The sequence below is a fragment of the Gadus chalcogrammus genome, chromosome 18 (assembly GCF_026213295.1).
Source record: "Gadus chalcogrammus isolate NIFS_2021 chromosome 18, NIFS_Gcha_1.0, whole genome shotgun sequence".
Classification (NCBI taxonomy): Eukaryota; Metazoa; Chordata; class Actinopteri; order Gadiformes; family Gadidae; genus Gadus; species Gadus chalcogrammus.
The window spans coordinates 20,196,880-20,216,128 of NC_079429.1; positions in this window are offsets into that span (position 1 = coordinate 20,196,880).

Sequence of the window (19,249 nt, forward strand, 5' to 3'; positions counted from 1 at the left end):
AAACACAACGGCGCACACCCTTTACACAGCAATCAATATACAAAGCCACCACTCACAATATACCAAAAAAAGAAGAAGTATGGTTTAAGTTGTATTAAGTTTGCAGGCCACCATACTGTACAATTAACAATGAATCTAGCCTGATAGAGTGGTTGAATATTCAGACCTGGATAATCCTGGGTGAACATTTAAGTAAGTTTGGGCTAAGATGGTAATTACCTGTGCTTTAAGGACAGTGCTGTCTGGTCTCCATTGTGTGGCTGAGGTGAAACACAAGCATTTTTTTCCGCTTGAACCACTCCTGGTTGAACGATCTATTATTGTCCTTTCCCTCTTGAATAATGATTAAATCTGTCGGGCGATGTGGTCCCAAACGTTTTATCTCCAACTTCTGTTCAAGTGCTAAATCTCACATGAGACAGATACTCAACACGATTCATCATTTAATGAATGAAACGTCCATTTGTTGTTATTTACTGTAACAGTAACTGTAACTGTAACAGTAACTACGTTAGCTAGCTAGCAAGATCTGATCGGCTCCCGCTGTAAACCCCGCCCTTTCTACAAATCAGCCAATGAGAAGAGCTTTGGGGCCCTAAACTTCTGGCCCCACCGCCGAAACAGAAGCGGGCGCTGCGCACGCGCTTGCTCGCGCAACAGCACCAGTTTTCTACACTGCAGCAGACAGGGCCATCTCGGCTGGGCCCCACCGAGCGGAACAGACGAGACGGAGCAACGAACTATTTCACACACAACTACTACACTACAACAATTGCGTTCATCAAATTAAAACTGCGGACATGTAATTAATTATTAACAATTAATGTATTATTAACTTATGCTCAATGACATTTTTGAAAAAAGAAAGAAAAGTATAATCGTGCCCTGCACGGCAGCGTTCTCTGGTGGGGCCGTGCCCCACTGGCCCCTAATGCAAAGACGCCACGAGGAGAAGGAAGGATCCTGCAAGTCTCGTGTAGGCATGGGCTGTGGTTCTATTGTCTGCCCACATGCCTAGAATACTGTCAACACACACCTATGCAACCCGATTAGAATTTGAGCCTGATGACCTCGAGATGATTATTGAATCTCAGTCTGTCCTCAGACCTGACAGTTGATGCGTTGTGCCTTGAGCGGATGAAAGTTGCATTGAAACAGATGTTACTGAGACACAGGCCCGGCGTGGCTAATCGGGAGGACCGGGACAATTCCCGGTGGGCCGGTCTGACTTTTGGGCCGCGAGGGCCGGTGTTCAATTATTATTTTTATTTATCTTGTGCCGGTGTTCAGTCATGGCCAGTCATCAAGATTTTAAGCCATGTATTTATGAACTTGCATTGAAGAAAATATATCAGTTTTTTGTGGTCTGTAAATAGGCCAATCTATGAGGCTAAATAGCATGCCAATATTGATGACTGATTGTGTCAAGTGTCTAAGGATGAATGCTAACATGATTTGTTTCCAACTTTTGCCTTAAGTTACAATTTAGCTAACTAACTAGCTGCTGCCCTTTTCAATTCCAATGCTGGCTGTCATTTCATTACCAATGTTAAGTTTCATAAATAGTTAACACGGGTGCTGATTCATGATTCTCTAAAAAAGAAATACCCAAAACATGTGATATGTTTTCAATTTGCAGAAAGTTTTGAAAAATCCAGGGTGCCTGAGAGCCTTACTGCATTATATTCCATAATAGTTATTTCTTTAGGAACACTGAATGTTGTCTTTTCCTTCACAGAAAAAAAAATATTTCCACTATAAAATGATGCAGAAAAGGCACAGATAGATGAATAAAAATCCACCAGAATGCAGGAAATTAAGTGTTTGACGCTCAAACATTTCTGGGGGAGCACCCCCATACCCCCCACCTATAATTTGTCTCCCAAAATGTTGAAATGAAACCTAGCCTATATGACCCTGTACGCAGGTTGTATACAATATATCCATAGATATGTTGTTTTTACTTTTTGGATTAAAAAGAAAGCATGTCAGCAAACTCCATGTCGGCCCTTAGTATGATTACCATTTCATCATAGAGTGGCCCTTTGTGAAAATGAGTTTGACACACCTGATATAGGTAATGTAAGGTCTGTCTCACTTGTATTAATTTTACTCTGAAATAACTTGAATGGAACTTTAGATGTCTGGGGATAAGCAGCAGTCAGGTAGCTATTCAAAGCTATAATTACCTGCCTATTTTGTTTATTTAGGTAAAGCATTCTGAAAAAAAATGCATGCGCAATAAAGTATACAACAAAATTTGCCGCACGCGCACTGTCCTATTCCCTCTTGGGCTAAGCCCCGGATGTTTCAGAAACCTAGAAACGCCCCTGGCCATGGCACTGAGTGGGTATCATATGCTGTTACCGCTGTCGCTGGGCCGCCTCCACTTGCAGCTCTTTTCTTTTGTCATCTGTCATCATATCAGGGAGTTGGTGGTCTGTTTGATTATGTCAATGAAACTGGGACGCGGACGCAGGTTAAGGGCACGCCCACCAACAAGAAACAGACGCAGCCTGACGTAACGTCCGTGCACACCGCACACTTTCAGTGGTGTTTGTAGCCTAGCTCCAACCCCAGAAGTGCAAGAAAAATAATAATGCAAAATGGAAAATAAAAAGAGCAAGGGTGGCGCAGAAAAAGCGAGGATTAAAAAGTGAAAAGCCCTGGAGACACATGCAGCCAAATGTGCAAAATCGGCAGCTTTTCTCAATCAAACGTGCTCGCGGTCTAAACCGACCAATGAAAACAATGAAACGGGTAAGACAAGATGTTGAACAAAATGCAACTTTACCTGGGCCCCGTTTCCCGATATCGATGGATCTTCGCTCGTAAGATGGTTCGAAAGATGGATCTTTCGAACCATCAATAATTTCTTTGGAGCGTTTCCCGAAACTCCTCTTAACGTGAACGCGCATTCGCTGCACTCACGTCACGACGATCGTAGGATTGTCGTAAAGATGCTTTCGGGAAACGGGGCCCAGTTATGTGGCGTCGCATCATAATATTATTCATATTATGTAACGTTAGGCTAGACAGGCTATATGTTGCAACGTCAAGCAATTCATTGACTTGATAGGCTAATTAATTCACTGGAACGGTGCAGGGCCCCGTTTCCCGAAAGCATCTTTAGCCTAAGTGGATCGCAGAGTGGGTCGTACGAGCATCGTACAGTTTTCACACCGTTTCCCGAAAGCATCTTTGGTAACGAACGTCTTAAAAACGCTCACGAGTCACGAGTAGCTAACGAGTGCTCCAGGGTACTCGTAGGAAGCTAAGAGCCTCGTTAGCCTACTATAGCCTCAGTGGCGTAGCCAGCGGACATTCAATTGAATGCGTTTTATTATAACACATTGGTAATGGTGTATCACGTGCGTCTGAGCCTAATGTGGGCCATTAGGCTACTTAGTTTGAGAGAGACAGTCCAGGAAATGTTTGAGCAGGCAGGGCACTTAAAATGTGTGAGAGAAAGTGGGGGGGATTTGTGCAGACTGACATAGGCTACTCATAAAACGTAGCATAAAATAATGTAAAAAACAATAAAAAAATTAAAAAAATATATAAATTATAAAAATATTTTAAAAAAATACAAAGGAGCAGGCAAATGACTGGGATATGATGGGGATTGGTCACGTTGACGGGAATGTTTAGTGACATGTGGGAGGTCGGAGGGGGTTAAAAAGTCTCAATCACTCTTCGACGTGCATGAAAACCAGCCGCGTAGTTATGAGGGAGGCCGTCCTCACACCGATCTTCCTCGTCGTCATCGTCCTCAATGTCCTCCGGTTCAACCAAAGCTACGCCAGCCTTAGCTGCAATGTTGTGCAACATAGCTGTCACACATATCACAGCGCATGACTTGGCCGGCGAAAATTGGAGCCCTCCGCTGGACTTGTGAATGCATCTAAAGCGCAACTTCCACCTCCCGATCGTGCGCTCAGGATTAGGACTGATATATGTCGGCCTAGGCTTAATCAATTGTGTTTTAATATCTTTAGCATTCATATTATTGCAATCTATTCTTTTCGTAGGCTACTCTGCGGTTGGCCTTGATGGGGAGATATTTTAACCCTTTTTAACCCCATTTTCCTCCGACATTCCTGCGTCTCCCCCTGCGTCATAGCCCGTTTCAGCACCATGTCAGTGGACAGGTACAATCCTACGTTCGTCTTGAGTGCAGCGAATGCGTTAATTACCTTAACGCATTCGAGTTTCGGGAACGCTCCAAAGAAATTATCGATGGTTCGAAAGATCCACCTTTCGAACCATCTTACGAGCGAAGATCCATCGATATCGGGAAACGGGGCCCTGGCCATAAACTTTGTCTTGTAGCCCCTCAGATACAAGATGCATCACCAAGCACCAGCCATGACCCCAGTACCGGTTCTTTCAATACGCACACTACGCACGTTGCGTAGGGCCCCGCACATTTATTATTTATAATAAAGGCCCCGTGAAAAAAAAAAAAAAAAAAAAAACTGACAACGTGACTGTCCGTCGCGGACGTCAGATAGCTACCCATGCGCATCATTGCATCATCAGTGTAGAAAGATGAAGCGGAGCTATCCCTCGGGGAATGAAAAAAGGAAGAGGAAGGAACTTGAAAATGAACTGCGGGAGCAGCAGTCAGGTAAAGCCTTTAAAGTGCGTATTGGAAGTTAGATACTGCAATGAAGAATCATATAGGAAAAAAATTCGAATACACGATTTCTTAGTTTTTATTAATAAATCTACACTACAAGTGGCATCTTGAGCCGTTTTTGTGATACAATTTTACTTCTGCATCTCAAACGCTCGTTTCGAGCGTGACGTAGGAATTGGTAGACGGACGTTCTAATCATCATAGACTACATAGGCAACATAACAATGGATAACAGTTTCGGACCACTTCCGTACAATTTTGAGCCAGCTAGCCGTGAGGGAGAACAGCAACCACCTAATAGGGGGAGACACCATGGCAATAGGAGGGAGATAGAGTTGTGGTGTCAAGAGAATCAGTGGAGAATTGGGCAGGTGTCTTGGTGAGTGACTGGCATTAGCTTGAGTTAATATTAGCTAATGACAGCAAATGATGGCCACGTTTCAATATTTAACAGGCATAACTTTACTAGTACTTGATTATATATGAATCTACAGGATGTATAACTCACCCACTAATAGGGAACGTGAGCTGGGCTTAGACCGTCGTGAGACAGGTTAGTTTTACCCTACTGATGTGTTGTTGCAATAGTAATCCTGCTCTGGCGGACGGACGGGTGGGCGAGCGAGAGAGTGCGCGATCAAACTGAAAGAAACGAGCGAAGTTAACCTCACATTTCATTTTGATAGGTGCTTGTGTGGGAAATGCCAGCCAATGAGCTCAGCTGAGGAGAGCATGTGTTGCAGGGAGGTGGATCCCTTCTGGGCTCTAGTGGAGACGCTAAACCCCAGACCAGACGTAACATGCCTGACTGTGCATCCAGGCTTTGAGGGATGCTGTCTGAACCCCTTTGTGCTCCAGGTAGCATACTTGGCCTTCAAACAGGAGCATGGCCCTCTGCAGGCCAGCACACATGAGTATGTTCAGTTGTCCACATTCCTTAATAAAATAACTATAAAAAGATCCTAGTTTACCAAGTAAATAGAGCTCAAGTCACAGATTCTGGGGTTTTGAAACCTGCTGAACCCCAGAATTTGTGACTTGCTTTATATGTTGAATGGACTTTACCAATTTTATATAACTGAAAACATTAAACATTTAAATACATTAATTGGTAGCAATATCAGAACTCAATAGATTTTTTTTCTATTGTAATTTACCTTATTAATACCATTAACAATATCACCCTTTTTGATTAAGTTTAACTGTCGATATTGTTTCCCTATCCTAAAGGCAGTATCGTTACACCGCATGCAGGCAGGTTGTCCGCTGGGCCTATGGAATTCTTGGCAGGCACATCAGGAAGCCCTTACCTGCATGCATTGTGTCTGCCATCAGACGGCAGTTTCCAGAGGAACATGGGGTTTATAAAGGTTTTGGGTGGCCTCATTTAAATGACAGTCAATAAAAATAATGTCTTATTTTATAGAAACTTTTAATGATTCTTTTCTTTTAATATTTAGTTCTTGCAGTTTAAAAACAAAAGGAACATACTGCAATACAAATTTAAACGTAAAATTAACCACAGCAACAAAACTAAGATACAGGATTAGAACTTCATAAAATATTCCTGTGTAGCATACATAAACTGTAGACTAGAACATAAACTTATTTCAACCAAAGCGTGGGTGTCAAGCAGGACCAGGTGGTAACCGCAGGCAAACCTCCAGAAAAAACCTAGGGAAAGAATAGTTTTGTTATTAACTTCATTAATAATAAAATGCAGATAATCAGAATGGAGGAAATAATTTAAGAATCCAGAAGTTCAAGTAAAGAGGGATCTTTCCCTGAATGGATCCATGTGCCAATAGATGTGTCTTTCTCTTGGTTGCAAATGCAGATACCACATAACTCCATGGTCCCATATCTATCTCTGAGATTAAATGTGGCTTTACAATATAGTGTACGAAATACCTAACCGTGTTTAACACTAATTTCCTGTGTTAAAACGTGTGTGTCGTGCAAGATACAAGCCAACAGCCTCATCCTTGCTGATCATCTGGAAGGATGTGGAAAGGGGGGCAGGTGCAGAGGAGGACAAGTCAGCTGAGCTCTCTTGTAGACTCCTTGGTGACCTGGAGTAGGCCTCAATCAGAGACTCCATAAGGGCAGATGCATAAGCTGAAGAAAGAAAACAAATGTTTAGATCCAATTCAGGGACTTAATAAAAGTAAGTAATAAAGTAATAAAAAACTAAAACAGCTTACCGTACGATGGCTTCTCCTTGACAGGGCGGACGACCCAGCCTCCTTTGCGGAACCTTGGGTAACGAACTCCATATTGAACCTCGCCGTCATGTGTTCGTGCAACCTCTCGACTTCCATTGTGGTTGTAATGCAGGGCTGCCAAGAGAAGCCTGTAGAAAAAGCAATTCACAAGCTGCTCTTATATCCAAGTACCAATTTAAAATGAATGCAGTTGCAGCCTCACTGTACCATACTCATTTCAATATCACACTATTTACCTGCTGTACATCCCAAGGAAGGAGAAGCCAGTGTGCTTAGGTGCAAAGTGGAGGATAAGCGAGTGAAAGGCCTCCAGGGAAAAGGTCTGATGCTGTGGGGACAACTGCCGAACATCCTTCAACAATGCTGTTCTTGTAGTGACACTCTCCAACTTAATAGCTACAGTTGATCCTGCATAAACAACATAACATGTGTTCCAATGTTAATAGATGTCCATATTAGTTACATACACTGATTAGGCATGATTATATAATTACTTCCAGTATCACACAAGTTTGAACAGTACTTTGTTTATGTGTGAGTACACTGTGGGTTATACAGCTCCGGAAAAAATTAAGAGACCACTTCAAATGTTCAGTGTCTCTTGTTTTACTCTTTAATGGCATATGTTTGAGTAGTATGAACATTTTGATTCTATAATATAAACTAATGACCACATTTATACCAAATTAACAATAAAAATATTGTCATTTAGAGCATTTTCAATAAGTAATTTAGGGATAACGATTTAAGAAAAGTCCAGACTGGTGGCTTAATTTTTTTTTCTTCGCGGGGCTGTATATTGATGGAGTGCTGTGGATCACAAATTAACAACGCACCAACAAGAACTTTGACCTCTAATCATATTCAGCCACACATGTAGTAGTATGTTGTACCTGGTTCCAGCCACTGCTTGTTCCTTTCTTCTCCCTCCAAAGGGAGATGTGCACAGTAGGGAAATCCAGGACTGTCATGTTCATGGATGTCCTGAACATGGTTCACCATGCTTTGCCACTTGGCCTCCATTACATTTGGATCCCCATTAGGTGTGGAAGCTGCAGTCCAGTATAGGTGGTTGACAATCGATGGCCTCCACAGCTTAAGGTCCTCACAACCCCTCTCCTTTGCAGCAGCATCTAGCGCTTTTCCTATGCCTGTTTCAGAACATAAACACAATTTTATGTTTTTATTTTAACCAAGTGTTCATCTAAACAAACCTATAAACATCAAGTTACTTACTTTTACCAACATGCCAGATGTCAAAGAAGTGACTTGTTCCTTCAGGGCACAACTCCTCCCGCACCCACTTGGCAACCTAAAGAATGAGACAACATTTCTTAAAATTAGTAAGGCTGGGGCGCCAGTGGCACAGTGGGTACAAATCTGTCGAATAAAGCAAAGAAAATATCGGCTTTTTTGAGCATTTGCTCCTTACAGCGTGTCAAAATCAACAGCCCACTGTAAAATTAATGTAGGGGAACATATAATGAATACACTGATACATATGTCTTTCTTGTTTGTCTTTACCTGGCGATTTCTGTCGGTAATAAGGGCTGAAACTTGCAAGTGTTGCTCCTTGAGAAATGCTATGGTTCGCTTCAAACCCTCCAGCTCACACCAGTTGCTGCTTGGTACCTCTGAGCTCTGTAAAAAACATTAATCAGTCATATAAGAAAGTGTGCCTGCCACATCAAAAATAGAACTGATTTGTGTGTCCACTAATGGTAATTTACTTGGACAAGTTGAAGATCCAAAACCCTGTTGATGCGGTCCTCAATCACGGTGTAGGTCCCATACTTGGCACAATGACCAGGAGAGTCTGACCTATGAATGTCATGATGAATAGCTTAATTAATTAAAACATTTAAGCCTAAAAACACTGCAATAGATACTGTTACTTAGCTACTCAGAACCACAAAAATAAACTGAAGGCGATCTCCACACGCGAAGACGGGACACATGCAAAGATTTGGCAAGGATCAGCAAACAACACACGGCACCCTCACTGGCGACCAATAGAAGCTGGTCCTATGCTGCTGGCGGTCACCGGTACGGGGCAAGCCTGAACATAAAACACAAAACGAAACAAGCCCAAAACCAACACACTACGGCACGTAACGGTAACATATAAAAGTATACAAGCGAGGTGTTATACCTGCAGTCACCTGAGAGGATTAGACCCCCCCCCATCTCCTTCAGCTGGCTGACTATGCCAGCTTGCTCATTCTTCCACGCCTGCACAATGGTGGGAATTGTGTAAAGGCATTGATGGCGGAAGAATGTGTTTGCAGTAAAACATTGAAGGCCAAACAGTTTTAACATCCTAAGTGTTTGTGTAGCCATACAACCAGAAAAGTGGATGGCCCCACTAAGCATCAGGTTGCAGGCTGGCATGTTTCTATGCAGCACTGGCTGGTTCTGCCAGACACGCTCGAACCCACAAGCTTCACAGACCTAAGAGATGTGTATGAAAATGACCATTAGAACTCTTAAACAGTCAAAAAAGTGAATTGATAAAGTAAAAAATGACAACACAAAAAACACACAATATATACAATATAAATACAGGTTAGCACACATCTTTACTTTTATATGAGTACAATATCCTCTTACTTGCTTGATCTGAACAAATGTTCCCTGCTGCTGCTCCACGTTACCATGGGTTTCCCCACAACAGGCAGGACAAATGGTGAAGAGAGCCATCAGCTGGGTGAGACAGACAATGAACTTGTCTGCAACTCTGGAAAAACAAAACACTTATTATTTCTGACGGACAGAATTTTGAAAAAACAAAATCTAAAAGTTAAGGAAGTTGTCTTACCCGAAGTCCCACTGAGAACCCTGCTGTGGCTCTGACTCCTCCTCAGAAGATGACACGCTCATCTCTTCCACTTCACTCCATGACCTGTCATCTGGTTGATCTCTTGAAACAGAGGATGATTCATCCTCTGTTTGTACTGGACTGGGCAGTGGAATTGATGATACACAGAGTTCGGTCTGTGTCCCCACATTGACCGTCTGTGTCTGTACCTGGATAGCTAGGTTGAAAGAGATTTACTTAATATACTGTAAATGTAAAACATCATATATTCAATGGCCACTACACCTATACAATATAATGCAATCAGATACGACAAACCCGGAATAAAATCTACTTTTACAAAGTATTGTTTAGTTTTTGTAGTCATTTGGTCTGAGGTGTTCTTATTCATGTAAATTAAAGTGGATATACTGTTGAGCTATCCCAGCTATAAAATAGATAATTAATTATTGTGACAGTATGTAAAGAGTGAATATGTTGGCTAAGAACATGTAGAGCTAAAGCTAGATATAAGAGTTAAGTCACACTACCTGATGAACGATAAGGAGGTCTTATGTGACACTGTGAGCCAAAGTGAAGCACAGATTTTGGCTGAGAAGCCAGGGAAGCGACGGCCTCTTGCTCCGAGTCTTCACTGGCTGTAGGCGCATCTGTGGCTTCAAAACGTGCCGTATTTCCCAGCAACTAATAAGAAAAACATTACATATACTATTTCATTTCAAACTGTTTAAAATCCTGTTTAAAAAAATCGCTGACTCACCCCCTATCCCATATATATTTAATTAAATTGTATTATTTTAAAGTTGTTTTATAACATTTTGAATAGTTAAATTGCTTTATGTTCTAGTCGACGGTTTACGGCTAAACAGGTAACTTAATGACGATGATTTCATAAAAGTTTCATAAAATAGGATGCTGTTGCTAGCTAACATTTTAGCATGTTTACAGTATAAACTGATGGATTTTACAAGACAGCAAAGCTGCTTTACAATAAAAGATACTGACCATAAGTCATTATGTTGACTAATGTAGGAAGTTATTAAACGTCAGAAAACAAAACTTACAGTGCACAGTTCACGTTTCCGAATCGTTGAATCTCTGACCGGTCCGTGATCTTCACTGCCGCCGGTGGCTGAGCCCGAAGCTGCGGCTGGAGCGGCATGAATTGATACAAAACCTCATCTCACCGATTAGAAAAACCCAAAAACCACAGGGGGGGTGAATACAAGACCGCTCACCGCGGTAACTACTCACAACTACGCATAGAGCTGAGGCAGCAACAGCGACCGCGTCTACCAATTCCTACGTAATATGACGCGTTTGACGTATCACATAAAAAAACAATGGTTTTTGAAGCCTTGCTCAAAATAGTCACTTTAAAACTGGAATTTTTGCCGATATAATATTTTTAACTGATAAAATCCTGCATTTCAATTTCAAAGGGCAATTTTCAGAGAATGTTATGTATAAATATTAAAAAAAAAAATTAACTTCCAATACGCACTTTAACTCTCCTCTCCTGGTGGGAGAGAGGGAGGGACAGTCCGTGTTAGACCTACAGGGCAGTGAGCCCTTGGGGATCCCCGGTCTCTGTGTGCGTCTTGCTAGCTTCTATAATTTTAGTTGTAGCCTTGTATAGTTACAACGGCACTAAACAAAATGGAAAGTAATGGATACATATTGACTAAGATTGAAGTTTGTTTGCTTGGATAGCCCACAGGCAAATATAGACGCAGATACGATTTATTCTTGGTGAATAAATAAAACTCGTGAAATATTATGACAATGGTGCTAAATAATAAACACTTATTAATAGAGTGAGATCATACCGAGAAATATCAAACTGTTGTTTGAAGTATTGGTTTGATGTTTCGAGGTTAGTACGTTGTTTATTATGGCATTTTACTCTCCTTTCATTTTATAAAGACACGTTCATTGTAAATCGAAATCATGTCGTTTTGTTAAGCTCAAGTCTTCTCACGACTCAATTTGTTTGCCTAGCAACCACTTCAACAGAAAACTGACAATATGGATCTGCTAAATAAAATGGATGAGTGGAAGCACTGGGTGTCAGGTGCGACGGTTGAACATTTTGGGGGTTCAGTTAGGAGGGCCCCTTGGCAGAATTTTGCCTAGGGCCCCATGGAGGTCTGAACCGGCTCTGCATGACCCCACAGGTCTTGAGTGCGCAGGTAGGATTGCTCATTAAGTGAATGTTATTAGAATTAATATAATGAAGAGTATTGTGTAGACCTAGCCTGGTCCTACCAGACTCTTACTTAATTTCATTTGCACAGAGTCTGGACCTACACAATTGACAAACGTTAACTCACTTGAAGGCGGGTGTCTGAAGTTTAAAACTATTGGATCTGCCCAGTGCCACTCTGGATCTGCCATAACCAATCTCTAACGTTTGGCCGGGAATCACGTTGCGCGCAGGCTGTAAACAAACGAAACACCGTGCATGAAGATGTCCCTAAACGAGAGCTGACTTTAAGGATAAGATATCTCAAACCTAATTTGCTTGATATTGCAGATAAGGACATGCTGATGTTGTATTTTTGAAATCTAAGTTCTGATTATGTCATTACAGAGTGCAACCCTTTTTATTTTTTCAAATTTAATATGTCATATTTTATTTATTCTTTTTATTATTTGTTGAAAAGGATTATGTGTTGCAAAAAAGAATAATGGTGGAGATGTGCACTCATGTTGAAATTAATCCCCATTGTGAAGCAACCATTTCTTCCACTGAATTGGAATTATTTTAGAATAAATACACAGAATTACAAGGCTTTAGAGAACAGTGCGCTATTGTAGGCTTAACATGTAAAGTTATAATTACATTATTTAAGTATGATAGGTTGTGTTGTGATCTAAAGTGGGCCGGTCTGAGGCATGAAACTCCAGGGCTGAAAATGAGTCCCACTCCGGCCCTGTGAGACAGGATGTAAACAGTTGGCTTTGACTACGTTAGGATATTTCTTTATATTCTTCCTCCACCCACCCACTGGCCATCATCAATGAATCGTCCTCATCCAATCCACGCGGTCCACCTTACATCCGGCCAGTTCTGTAAGGCTCTCCTTCCTGCATCCTACACAAAGCATTCTGGTGTGGCATCCATCCAGAGACTTCTGCAGGGTGAGCTTCAGGGTCCAGGATTCAGCCATAAAGGAGTACAGACTCCACGGTTGCTTGGAAGAAGCTTATTTTTACTTGTCGAGGGAGGCTGGATTTCGTCAAACTAGTCATGCCATTCAGGGCCCTCCATGCCAGCACCTTCCTCTCCTTGAGGTCCTGTTCTGATGAATTGACCCAGGAACCTAGGTACTTGAAGCCGTCTTGAGAGGTGGATGGTCCAGGGTTATATTATAAGTGAGGACCTCAGTTTTCTTTGCATCCAGCCTGAGGCCCACCCTGGCACATTCTGCCTCCACACTGTTCAAGAGCGCCTGTGCCTATTCCATTCGGTCAGACACCAGGCAGATGTCTTTTGCGTAGGCCAGGTCTGCTAGTAGTACAGGAGGGTATCTTCTTGAATTCCAGGGTGTAATTGTGAAGACAAGCTCCTGTTCCCACCCACTAATGGCTTTCCTAAGCGTGTAGTCCAGGGCTGAGAAAAGGGTAAGGGGGCAAGAGTGTCCCCCTGCAGCACCCCTGCCTGGATGAAAAACTCCTTACTGTCACCGTCTGGTTTCCCCACCTTGGCTCTCGTGTCCCTGTGCATGGCCTCGAAGGCCCGGAGCGGGTTAGGAGGGAACCTGTAAGCTTGAGGATTTTCACCATCATGCCTCTGTTTATTGAATCAAAATCTTTTTTGAAGTCAATGAAACAGATGACTTCTGCAAGGTTGTTCTTCTTTACCTCCTCTATGATCCTCCTAAAGGCCAGGATTTGGGTTACAGTGGACCTTCCCTTTCTGAAGCCATTTTGGTTGGACAAAAAGATTGCTTTTCTATTTTCATTAGGAAAATGTATTCACTCGGGCTGAAACGATACGCGTATCGGAACTGAAATCGCGACACTCAAAGCCACGAACCTGTCTCGCGGTGTGAGAAGGCAGAAGCGCGATATGCCCTTACTAACTCTCCGGTCAAATTGTCAGATTGAAATTTGCTAATAATTTGTCTAAATAATAGTCCGCTGACAGCGCCCCCTCTTATCGATGCCGCAAGTATGCGACGAGATGCCCTGTCTGTGATGACAGCTCTCCGTGGCTACAGAGGATTGCATTTCTCCACAGCCGTCAAAGTCCTCATATGCGATATGAACGACATTTATCCAGAGTGGAAATAAATTGCCTGCGCGATCCCTGTCTCTATTGTTTTGTGTGATTTGACCGGCAGTTTGTCTGCTTATAGGTCGGAATGAAGCGGCCACCGATTATTGACAGGATGGGTACTTTATTCTACCGGACTCGTTCACTTCTTCACTAGACACACACGCTACCGCTCGCTCTCCTCGCTCGTCCACTCTAGTGTTGGCTCGTTCGTTCGCGAACCGGTTCGAATGACCGTTCGTTCGGTCGTCTCGTTCACCATTCGATTCACTGGAAACTCGACTGAACGAACAAACGAGTTTCCGGTAGCACTAACTCCCCTGAGTCTGACTGACTCAGCTGAGAACCGTGCAATGGCGTGCATTCCATGATGCGATTCACCGTTACCGGAAACTAGGCTGAATCGCGAACGACTCCTCCACGTTCAGTCGAGTTTCCGGTGAATCGATTCACCGGAAACTCGACTGAACGTGGAGGAGTCGTTCACGAATCGTATGTTCGTTCAGAATGGTTTCCGGTAGCGGTAAATCGCATCATGGAATGGACCCCATTGCACGGTTCTCAGCTGAGTCAGTCATACTCAGGGGAGTTAGTGCTACCGGAAACTCGACTGAACGAACGAACGAAGGAACGATTCGCGAACGACTCCTCGTGGCGAACTGAATCACGCGAACTGGGTCACGGAAACGAATCATTGAATCCACCACTAGTCCACTCACTCGCTACACACGCTACCGCTCGCTCTCCTCGCTCGTCCACTCACTCGCTGACGTCACACAAACATACGCACACTGCCATTCTCGCGCACACACATACGCTACTCGTAACACTATGCCTCGTTATTGCGATGTTCATGTTAGACGTGCATGTTTTTTCCCATCTATTGAAGGTTAGGCTATTAAACATGTTGCATTCTATACGGCCTGATTATGTCATTATTTAAGCTACATAGCCTAATAAGAACCGCTAATAGGATATTTGACTAAACCAACCAAACTAGTTGAGGGTTTTTGCTTACCTGCAAGCATCCTCCAACTGCAATCTTTAGTTATTTATTTATTAATTTAGCTATACTTTAATAGTATTCTTTCTGTTCAAATCTGTTCAGTGTTCCAAATTATTTTTTATTAAATGCTACATTAAGTTAATTGGTAGGCATATATAGGTGTTGTTTAAATCAAATGCTTTTTAAATTTAAAAAAATCGTGGGATGTATCGAACCGTGGGTCAAAAATCATGATACAAACCGAATAGTGAGTTTGTGTATCGTTACAGCCCTAGTATTCATATATCATTGCATTGTCATGCATTATAAATGGCGCCCCAATAAAAACCTTTCCCAAACTAGGAGCGTATTTACACCTATTTGGTTGGAACCAAGCACAAAAATAACTCTTGTGCAGACCTTTTGGGCTGGTGTGAATACAAACCATCGAACTCTGGTGCAGACCAAACAGTTGTGCCAAGACCCATCCGGAGAGGTGGTCTCGGTTCGCTTCCAAGCAAACCCAGGTGCGGTTCGCTTGAGATGTGAAATCGATCCGGGGTCTGATCCAGTTCTAAAAATCATACGCCTCTTTTCACTCAGGCTCACCTTTTCACTCAGGCTCACGCTCACCCGGTCGGGTTAAAATGAGTCGTGGCTCAACATGGAGCAAAGAGGATACCAAATGTCTATTGGATATTTGAGTCCGATATCCAATAGAAATTCCGTCTCCTCTTTGCTCCATGTTGAGCCACGACTCGTTTTAACCCGACGTTCCAAAAAAAGCACGGAAAAAGTATGCTGGAAAACCCACATAAAAATGCTGATGCATTTAACATATTCTGCATCAGGATGAGGGAGGAGGAGTTTGACCGGTCCGCAGATCAATATACCGGTATATCACGCTGGATATCCATGATTGTTTACTTTCACCAGCGCTCTTCCCCCCCTTTTTTTTCTTTAATGCTTTACCCCGCCCCAGACCTTTTTGTCCAATGATTGAATGATCTTTGCACACATGTGGGTTTGCTATAAAATTCTGACTGTTGAAAATTTTCAATGTGAAAAGGAACCGCACCAAACCAAAAAGAAACATTGTATTTTGGTCCGGACCAAAGAGAGCGAACTAAAGGACTTTCGTGGTCTGAATATGTCCTAAGTGGGCTGCGACCCTACATTTGAAATGGCTGGTGTAGACACCTCTTAGGAAGCAATAACATGTTTTCATTGAGTCAAAGGGCCCACATTCTCCCACCAGGTTTGATTGCAATTAGCCATTACAACCCATTCCAAAAGCTTTCCTGCTCTGTGACTTAGTTACATAACCAGTGGGACTGTCCACTGGGGGGGCTGTTAGACTGATCATATTTGGAATTGGCTTGTAATAGCTAATCACACCAACACCTGGTGGTATGATTCTTTATCCGGCAAAGAAGTCTGAAGAAGTCGTCTAACAGAATAAATTACAATATGCAGAAGACCCCATATGCACATCAGGCGACCCCTAGTGGGGTCCTGACCTCATGGTTGGTAAACACTGGTCTACTCTTTGTTGTTGTTCTTGGTTAGGATCAATTAGTGTTGGGGCCTGTGATCCACGGCTGACGAAAGGCACAGTGGGTGAGAGCCCACTTGTTCCTGCCAGTCAAGCTTAATGGAGGAATCCTAAAAACAAGCAAAGCCTCTTGTGTATGCCCAGCATGCCGTCTTTAACGAATAGAAAATATTTGAATTCATTAAAACATTTTGACACCGTTTAGTTTACTTTGCTATCTCTTTAATGTAACCAGAAACAATGTTATGTTGTGTCTAGTAGTTTTATAACTACTGTATGCGTGCATATAATAGTTGCTTTAATCCTGAAACGCAACACAGCCCATGTCTTCAATGACATCAATCAGCCTTTATTTTTTTATTTTTGTCAACCGAGATTAAGTTAAAAACCTTTTATAAAACTGATGTAAATGTGGTTTCTCTCAAGTCAATTTGTGTTGTGTATTAGAGTTTATATGCTGTAGTCTACTACTTTCTTCAGTGAAATGGCATCAGGATTCACCGGATTGGGTTTACTTTTCACAATTAGGTCCAATTTTGTTTCTTTTATCCAAAATGACCTGCAACAAATACAGCCAGTAAGGGGCAGATGGGGGGATTTTGATCAGGGATGCATAGAGATACTGATGGTATGGGGATAAAATCGGAGGAGCTTATCGCTGGAACAGCTGACAGTACACCATTTTAGGAAGATAGTGGGGCAGTAAAAACATTTACATGAATGTTCTGCTTTGTGTCCATGCACATTCATTCCTTTGGCTTTTTCAATCTCTCTTAATAAATTTGCAGTAAAAAAAAGGAGATGAAGACAACACTCTAATGCACTGATTCTCATGCCAGCTGCCTTTGTTGTTTCCACAGCGGTTAGGGGATCTGATGGGTTAATGTAACGAAGGGTATGCATGCACACAGGTTGCGTTTGTTTCTAATTCAGATAAAAAATTCAAGTTGCAGATATTTGAAAGATGATATTCATTACGCATATCCAAGTGCTCGAAATACAGACAATTCAAGCCATAAATATTCAAGAAGCGCATTCCAAGGACAGGCAATCAAAACAGAATGCAATCTAACCACTGCACTTCCTTTAAACAAAGAGTATAGGTTTATTATGATACATAAAATAGCTTATATATTTTGTTTAGTTGTGTACTAAGTTTTCTTCACGTTAACAGTCTGTTACATTTGGTTGGTAACTTCCGGGGAAACATGGGAATACAGTAATTCTTGATATGATATTTCAATATCATATTGAAATATCAATATGATATTGATCGAACCGTGGGTCGAGCACATTGGTAGCTTTCTACAATGTGCTACCATCACCAGCCATCACCACCATTTGTACTACAGGGTTTCCCACCGCTAAAAACACAGGTACGTCACCTCATTATTTCCCAGCATCACATTGCCGTAATTCAGAGTTTCCTCTCCAATCCTATCCAAATGACTAAAATAACAAAACACTTCACCCCCCCCCCCCCCCGTCCGTCCGTCCGTCTGTCCGTCAGCTATCACCAACAATATAATCAAATTAATTGGGAAACACGGCAATGTGAATTTTAACAACAATTTCAGTAAACATGCATGAAAATTGATTGTTGCATGATTGTTTTGAGCACTTCTTTTACGCCTCGTTTCCACATACGTATGTTTTTCGTATCCGTGCTTCAGTAAATTTACTTAAGGGGTCGCTAGTGTTTTACGTACGGACGTGAATATATTTACGAACAGCCAAAAAGATGGGGGAACGTATGATAATGGCCGTTTTTAGGAGACCGGTACTTTGGAACATGAGGATCGACATATACAGAGATAAAAACAAAACCAACCAGGCTTGGAAAGAGATCATGTAAGTACCTGCCAGGTATTTACATGTTTTGTGAAAAACATAAAAACTTTCAAATGGTATCTCTGTAAAACAACGGCAAAATTTTAATTTTTTGAACGTATATTACGAACAGAAATTTTATGGAAGGGGAGGAGTCTCGGAGGAAAAACTGACATTACGGAGAATCACATAGAAATGGACTTTCGGTCGGAGACGGTTGGATCGCATACGAGAATGTCCGTATGTGGAAACGAGGTGTAACGCCTCGTTTCCACATACGTACATTCTCGTATGCGATCCAACCGTCTGTCCGGTATGCCCGTAATATACGTTCAAAAAATTTAACTTTCGCCGTCGTTTAACGGAGATACCGTATGGACGTTTTTATGTTTTCCACAAAACATGTAAGTACCTGGCAGGCCAAACTCCTCGCCGATCTCTTTCCAAGCCTGGTTGGTTTTGTTTTTATCTCTGTATATGTCGATCCTCATGTTCCAAAGTACCGGCCTCCTAAAAACGGCCATTATCATACGCTCCCCCATCTTTTGTCCGTAAATAAATTCATGTCCGTACGTAAAACACTAGCGACTCCTTCCGTAAATTTACGGAAGAACGGATACGAAAAACATACGTATGTGGAAACGAGGCGTTAGGCTACCTTATGGTGAATTCGCTACATGCCATTTTCTACAGCTATTTGGCTAGCTGACTAATTAATATTTGGCAAGATAACTTTGATAATTTAGACAAATTAATTAGAATGAAATGAAAACGTGGATAAACGAAACTTAACGTAAGGTGAATACAACTTTAATACCTGAACCTGTCCATGAAAATGATTTCTGCCTCAGTCAAATCAGATTGAGGGTTTTCGTCCAAAATGGGTGGAAAGCTTCTAAATAAATTGTCAAA